The sequence below is a fragment of the Dipodomys merriami genome, unplaced genomic scaffold (assembly GCF_024711535.1).
Source record: "Dipodomys merriami isolate MVZ:Mamm:240054 unplaced genomic scaffold, mDipMer1.0.p SCAF_9, whole genome shotgun sequence".
Lineage (NCBI taxonomy): Eukaryota > Metazoa > Chordata > Mammalia > Rodentia > Heteromyidae > Dipodomys > Dipodomys merriami.
In genome coordinates, this window is record NW_027206512.1 from 30,956,858 (window position 1) to 30,964,779 (window position 7,922).

The 7,922-nt window shown below is 36.5% G+C and overlaps 1 non-coding gene across 1 annotated transcript; it reads left to right on the plus strand.

Annotated features, from left to right (window-relative positions):
* Positions 1 to 2,043: 2,043 nt before the first annotated feature.
* Positions 2,044 to 2,107, plus strand: Trnaa-ugc (transfer RNA alanine (anticodon UGC)). Its single transcript has one exon. It is a non-coding gene; the product is annotated as a tRNA-Ala (tRNA).
* The last annotated feature ends 5,815 nt before the right edge of the window (positions 2,108 to 7,922 follow it).

Sequence of the window (7,922 nt, forward strand, 5' to 3'; positions counted from 1 at the left end):
CCCTCATTGGCGGGAGAGGGGGTGGGGAGGACCCATCTGTTGTGTACAAGCCAAAAGCCAAACCAAACAAAAAATAGTGGGGTGTAGGAACTAGCATAAGAGAAAGTCAGAAGTTGGCATTTCTGTTGAAAGCTCAAAAAGTTCAAAAAAAGACACCTTACCTTAAACCACCATTAGGAGCTGTTATCTGACAATACATTTTACCAGCCACTGTTACTTAGATCTATCAGGTAACTTAATGATCCCTCTTGAAAACTGTCAAATAGTAATTTTTTTAAAGTAAACTGTAATTTTCATGGAAATATAAAATGAACACAGGTCAGATATGTTATTCAACTCATGAATGGATAAGGACCTAGCACAACAGTTCAACTGGTTCCTATGCTATTTTTTGTAACCTCATTAACTTGATGTCAGCTTACCAAAAATTTATTTGGGGCTAGCACAATTTATTACCCCTGATTCCATGTTTCCAGTAGTATTTTTTCACTTGGCTTATCTTTTAGTTTATTTCAAAAAGATTCAACTTTCAGACTCATTTCCTTTGCTTAAATATTTTTCTAAGGCCCTTTGAATGTAGATGTTAAAGTCATGTACAAATTAAATCTAATAACCCACATTTTCAACTTATTTTTCTGACTCCAGCTGCTTCTAATAATATTAACTGATATGCCATCTGCTGTTTCTTTGACAGCCATGTGAATGGCCTTTTCCAGTGCCTAGAGTCCACATTTGAGCTATCTATTGCTAAACACTGCCCTGTCTGCCACAGACTCCAATATCCTAAATGGATATTATAACCACCATCAGATATTGTTATCTTCAGTGTTCACCCATGCAAAGCTATCCTCATCTCGTTGTATGGAATGCTGTGGTCCACACAATCTCTGAATTCTTCTGTGTTCCAAAGTATATGGTATTCTATGATGGTGCTTTTAGTCTTTTCTCATAACAGTTTTAACTTGCATTTTCATTCACTGTGATTCCTTATTCGAGGTGGATATGGAAACCAAAGAATTTTGCTTAACTGAAATGGGGATCATGTTTAATTGATAGATCATGGGCTGAGTTCCAAATCTAGACATCCTTGATGACATTTGATGTATTATGCGGCTATATTTGTTTGTCTGCTTGAATCTCTCTCTTGTTTGAATTCTTCCCAATGGCTTCCCATAAAAGTTGATAATCCTGACTTATCCATTTCTCTAGGTGTTCATTAGCATATTAGATTCCCACAGGAATCTAATTTACAACAGAAAAAGCACAAATTCCTTTAGCTTTGTCATCTATCAGTGTACTCACTCAGACATTATAAATTGTGTTGTCGCTATATACAATTTATTAAAAAGTATAAATATATAATGTATATATTATTAATTGGACAGCATATTGTATATTATGCATGAGAGTCATAGATAAAAATTAAAAAGACATAAAACATAAAATAAAAACTATATATATACACACACATATATATATTTCTTTCTTTCTTTTTTTTTTTTTTTTTGGTAGTTCATGGGTCCTGAACTCTGGACCTGGGCACTGTCCCTGAGCTATTTGGCTCAAGGCTAGAGCTCTACCAATTGAGCCACAGTACCACTTCTGGCTTTTTCTGCTTATGTGGTGCTGAGGAATCAAACCCAGGGCCTCATGCATGCAATGCAGGCACTCTACCACTGAGCCACATTCCCAGCTCTCAAAACTGTATTTTTAAACAGTGACATGCTAATCCCCCTAATTTCTAGAAATACTTTATTTATATAAATTTTATTTTATTCTTTTAGTTCTAAATCACTTTAGAAAATGAATGTGGGCCAAAACCATTCACTAAATTTCTGCTTCAGCACTGGTGATTCATGTAGCCTATGATACAATCATAATTAATTGCTACACAAGTCTCCTTAAAATTCAAAAGTTATTTTAATTTTTTATTTTTTATTCATTTAAGTTCTATTATTTCCCTTTGTGAGACTCTTTATTCTGTGACTTGATTCTTTTTTTTTAATGTTTTTATTATAAAAAATGCTGTACAGGGGCTGGGAAGGTGGCTCAGTGGTAGAGCGCTTGCCTTGCATGCATGAGGCCCTGGGTTTGATTCCCAGCACCACACAAGGAAAAAGAAAATAGCTGGAAGTGGCACTGTGGCTCAAGTGGTAGAGTGGTAGCCTTGAGTTGAAGAGCTGAGGGACAGCTCCCAGACCCAGAGTTCAGGTCCCACAACCGGACCCCCCCAAATAATGCTGTACAGAGGGATTACAGTTACATGAGCAAGGTAATTAGTACATTTCCTATTGAACATTGCTGCCTCCTCCTTTGCTTCCCCCCTACCATCCCTTCCCTTCCTCCTCCACAACTACTCTTCCCTCCCCGCAACCCTGCCCCCTCTCACCGAAGTTGTAAAGTTCGTTTTCAACATAGTGTTTTGTACATCTCATTGTTACAATAGGTCAACCCTATCATTATTTAAGGATTTTTTTCTTCCCTTCCCCTCCCCTAATTAGAGAAGTGTATATACAAGATGCAGGGAACCTACATCAAACACAGTGAAAATAGGGGTTATACCGTGGGGGGAGGAACATACAAAGCAACAAAAAAATCACATGTTACATTAAAAATACATTAGAAACAATAGCAAGAAAGAACAAAAATATTTGTGTCCCTATCTTGGGGTTCATTTCACTTAACCTCATCTTATATGGTCATATGTATATGGCTTTTGACCTTTTCTGCTTGCCCTACACATGTACTAGTTATTGCAAATAAGGGAAACCATGAACCTATATTTCTTTGGTTTTGGCTTACTTACCTTAATATATTTTTTTCTAAATCTTTCCATTTCTTAGACAAATGGGGTGGTGTCATTCTTGCTGATGGAGGCATAGAATTCCATTGTATAAATATATACCACATTTTTTGAGGGGGGACGTCCAGTCATGGGCCTGAACTCTGGGCCTGGGAGCTGTCCCTCAGCTCTTCAGCTCAAGGCTACCACTCTACCATTTGAGCCACAGTGCCACTTCTGGCTTTTTTCTTTTTGTTTTATTGTGATGTTGAGGAATCGAACCCAGGGCCTCAAGCATGCAAGGCAAGCGCTCTACCACTGAGCCACCTTCCCAGCCCTATACCACATTTTCTTATCCATTCATCTACTGAGGGGTATCTGGGTTGGTTCCGTATCTTAGCTATGGTGAATAATGCTGAAGTACATGGGGTTCTTTAACTACAAGATAATGTCATCTACAAAGAGAGTTTTACTTCGTCTTTCTCTATTTGGACCCCTTTATGTTTGCATCTTGTCTTATTGCTATAGCTAGGCATTCTAATACTAAATTGAAGAGAAGTTGAGAGAGTGGACATCCTTGTCTCATTCCTGAATTTAGAGGAAATGGCATTAGGTTTTCACCATGAAATATAATGCTGGCTGTAGGTTTGTCATACACAACCTTTATCATATAGAAGAATGTTCCATGGATTCCAGAGCCTTCATCATAAAGGGGTGTTGGATCTTGTCAAATGCTTTTTCTGCATCTATTGAGATAATCATGTGGTTCTTATCCTTGGTCTTGTTGAGGGCGAATTATATTAATTGATTTGCATATATTTGCATCCTTGAAATGAATTCTGTTTGATCATAGTGTATGATTTTTTTAATGAGTTGTTGAAGTCGATTGGCCAAAATTTTGTTGAAAAATTTTGCATCGTTGTTCATCAAATAAAAGAGTATATATTTCTCTTTATTTGTTGAGTCTCTGCCTGGTTTTGGGATGAGGGTTATGATGGCTTCATAGAAAGAGTGTGGTAGTAAACTTTCACTTTCAATTTCATTGAAGAGTTGGAGGAATATTGGTGTGAGTTCTGTTTTGAAGGCCAGCTGTCAATTCATCTGGTCCTGGGCTTTTCTTGGGTGGGAGGTCTCTTATTGCTGTTTCTATTTTGATTTGATATGGACCTGTTAAGTTGTTTTAAATCATCTTTGTTTAGTTTAGGCATGTCAATGTTAGCTAGAAATTCATCCATTTCTTCCAGATTCTCAAAATTATTAGCATAAAGTTTTGAGAAGTATTCCTTTATAGTATTCTGAATCTTGGTTGTTTCTAGGTGATGTTGAATCTTGGTTGTTTCTGTGATGTTTCCATTCTTATCTCTGAGTTTGTTTATATGGATGTATTCTCTTCTTTTTCTATTAAGATTTGTTAAAGGTCTGTCAATTTTTTTGTTAATTTTTTTCAAAGAACCAACTCTTTGTTTTATTGATTCTTTCTATGGTTTTTTTGGAACTCTAATTTATTTCATTCTGATTTAACTTTTAATTATTTGTTTCCATCTACGGTTGGGGTTTAGCTTGTTGCTCATTTTCAAAGAGTTTCAGGTGCCTCTTTAAATTGTTGGTTTCAAATTTTACCATTTTGTTGATGTAGGAACTCAGAGCTATACTTGCCTCTGAGTACTGCTTTTGCTTTGTCCCAGAGGAGCTGGTAATTTGTGTGTTAATTTTTGTTGAATATCATGAACATTTGAATTTCCTTTCTAATCTTTCCCATGACCCACTGGTAGTTCAACAGTGTGTTGTTCAGCTGAGTGGGTTATAAAAACCAAAGTTCTCAAACAGAATAAAAATAAGAACTTGGCACCCTCCCTGACATCTATTTATTTTTATTTATCATTGACATTCATTTTTCTTCCTGCAACTGTCTGTCTCTCTAGACACTCTAGTCCTTGAAGATGGACACAGTGAAATGTAAAATTTGTATTCCAGTCAGCACTTATCTTGAGTTCAGTAAACGTCTGCTGAATAACTTCAATGAAACAGCTGGTAGCTGTCCTGTGTGTTGGTGCATACCTGTAGTGCTAGTTTTCAGAGAGGAAGAAGTAGGCAGATTGTAGATTAAGAATTGTCTTGGCCACATGAAGAAATGCTCAACCTCCCTAGCCATAAAAGAAATGCAAATAAAAACAACATTGAGATACCTCCTCACCCCAGTTAGAATAGCAAAAATCAAGAACTCTAATAAGAACAGATGCTGGAGGGGATGTGGACAGAAGGGAACCTTACTTCATTGTTGGTGAGAGTGTAAACTTGTTCAACCACTTTGGAAAGCAGTATGGAGGTTCTTCAAAAGACTTCACATAGAGCTCCCCTATGACCCGGCAATTCCACTTTTGGGCATTTACCCAAGTGTTTACAAACAAGACCACACTAACGCTACCAGCACAACTATGTTGATTGCAGCATTATTTACAATAGCTAAGATATGGAACCCACCCAGATGCCCCTCAGTAGATGAATGGATCAAGAAAATGTGGTATATATACACAATGGAATTCTATGCCTCCATCAGAAAGAATGACATTGCCCCATTTGTTAGGAAATGGAAAGGCTTGGAAAAAATTATATTAAGTGAAGTAAGCCAGGCCCAAAGAAACATAGGTCCCATGGTTTCCCTTATTTGCATTATCTAGTATAGGTATGAGTCAAGCAGAAAAGGTCAGATAATATGATGTTAGGAAAATGAACCCTTAGATATGTATTTAAATGTTTTTTTCTTTCATACATTTGTTTCTAATGCATTTATAAGATTATTTCTTTGTTGCTTTGAATGTCCCTCCCCCACAGTATAACCCCTGTTTTCACTATATTTGATGTTGGTATAATTTGTGGAGAAGAAGGGGAAAATCAAGTCATTTAAGGATACAGGTGGACCTGTTGCAACAATGAGAAGTACAAGTTGTCATTGGTGGTGGGGGTGGGGGGAAGATGTGAAGGGTAAACAAAGGAGGAGGCTGCAATGCTTGATAAGAAATGTACTCATTATCTTGCCCATGTAATTGTAACCCCTCTGTACAGTATGTTCACAATAAAAAAAAATCTTTTGCTTTTGTTGTAAAAAAAAAAAAAAGAATTTTCTTGGCAAAAATTGAGATCCTGTCTGCAAAACTAAAGAAAAAGTTTTGGAGATATGCCTTAAATGATATATAATATGCCTAGCAAGCCTAAGTCTCTGAGTTCAAACTTAGAATAGCCAAATCAAAAAGAAAGGAAAAGAAGAAAAGCAAAAGCAAAAGATGATGCATACTATAATATCTGTGTATTTTATATTTTATTTATATTATGTATGTATTTTATATTTTCTAGATATTTTGTATTTCTTGACTTTCAAGTCTACATCTTAAATTTGAACATTTCAACAATTGCATATATCAGTGTGGATATTTTTAATTCAAATTATAAGTCATACATACAAATTCTTTAATGGCTTTTTGGTTTTATCACTTGATAATCTGAATTCAGCAAAGGTAGGCCCAGTTTTGTAGGCACTGAATCTGTTGAAAATTTGTGTCTCTTTGAAAAGAAAATAATTTAAATACTGTATATAAAATTAAGTAAATTAAAGCTTATGTGGAGTGAGAAAGAAATGACAGCACATTCCACAGCATCACACAGCTAGAAAAATTGAATCATCTTCATTAAGTGCTTGCAAGGCATGTCAATATATGTACACTCTTTTCCCTCTCTCTTTACACATGATAAATGTACATTTTAAAAACAAGGATTAGAGAAACAGTTTGCTCTTTCTAGGAAACGAATTGTTGCAAAGCACCAGTGACTCACACTAATAATCTCAACTACTTACTACTTAGAAGGCTGAGATCTGAGGAAGGAGGTTCAGAGTCAGGCTAAGCAGATCAGTCTGGAAGAGTTTTATCTCCAATTTATTAGGGGAAAGCCAGAAATGGAGATGTGGCTTAAATGATAAGCGTTCCAGCTTTGAGTGGAATAGCTGAGTGAATCTGAGGCTCTAAGTGAAAACTCCTTACTTGTTTTTAATTATTGCTTCAACTTCATAACCCACTATTTATAATGTCATGTAAATTTATAAGCTATTTAAAAATTGAAGAGAACTTTGATTTACTTTATTTCACCTGTAAGCTACAAGATCTGGAAGAGCTGTCCTAAGAATAGCTGCTGGATGGCCTGGGAAGGTGGCTCAGTGTTAGAGCGCTTGCCTTGCATGCATGAGGCCCTGGGTTCGATTCTTCAGCACCACATAAAGAAAAAAGCCAGAAGTGGCACTGTGGCTCAAGTGCAGAGCACTAGCTTTGAGCTGACGAGCTGAGGGATAGCGCCCAGGCCCAGAGTTCAGGACCCATGACTGGACCCCCCCCCCCGCCCCCCACAAAAACAAAAAAAAGAAGAATAGCTTCTAGCTATACACATGTCTGACCTTGTTTCTCTTATATTAACCTCATGCTATAGTACAAGTTTGTTTGCAAAACAAACATGTTTTTCCCCATCCCCTCCACAAATTATACGGACATCAAATACAATGAAAGCAGAGGATATACTGTGGGGGAGGGACATACAAAGCAACAAAGAAATAATCTTATAAATGTGTTAGAAACAATTGCATGAAAGAAAAAAGAAACATTTGAATACATATCTTAGGGTTCATTTCCCGAACATCACCTTATCTGACCTTTTGGTTGGGGGGGAGGATGGGAAGGGATGGGAAGGGGAAACAAAGGAGGAGGCTACAATGCTTGATAAGAAATGTACTCATTATCTTGCCCATGTAATTGTAACCCCTCTGTACAATATTTTCACAATAAAAAAATAAATAAAAAATAAATGAAAAAATAAAGTGATTTTTACACATAAAAAAAAACAAAAAAAAAACATGTCTTTTACCTTCATGTCATAATTCTTGGTGAATGGCACAGTAGGCAGAATTCTCAGATACATTCCTTCATGGAAAGTATATAGTAACATCTCAACTACACATGCAAATTTTCCCACTAAACCCACTCCAATGGCTCCTCAATTCTATGGAACTTTAGCTGAATGGAAAAAGTGTTCAGTTGACTTGGATATGGTGCACCTGACATGAGCAAAAGCTGATTAAATGGAAAAAAGCATGGAAAGG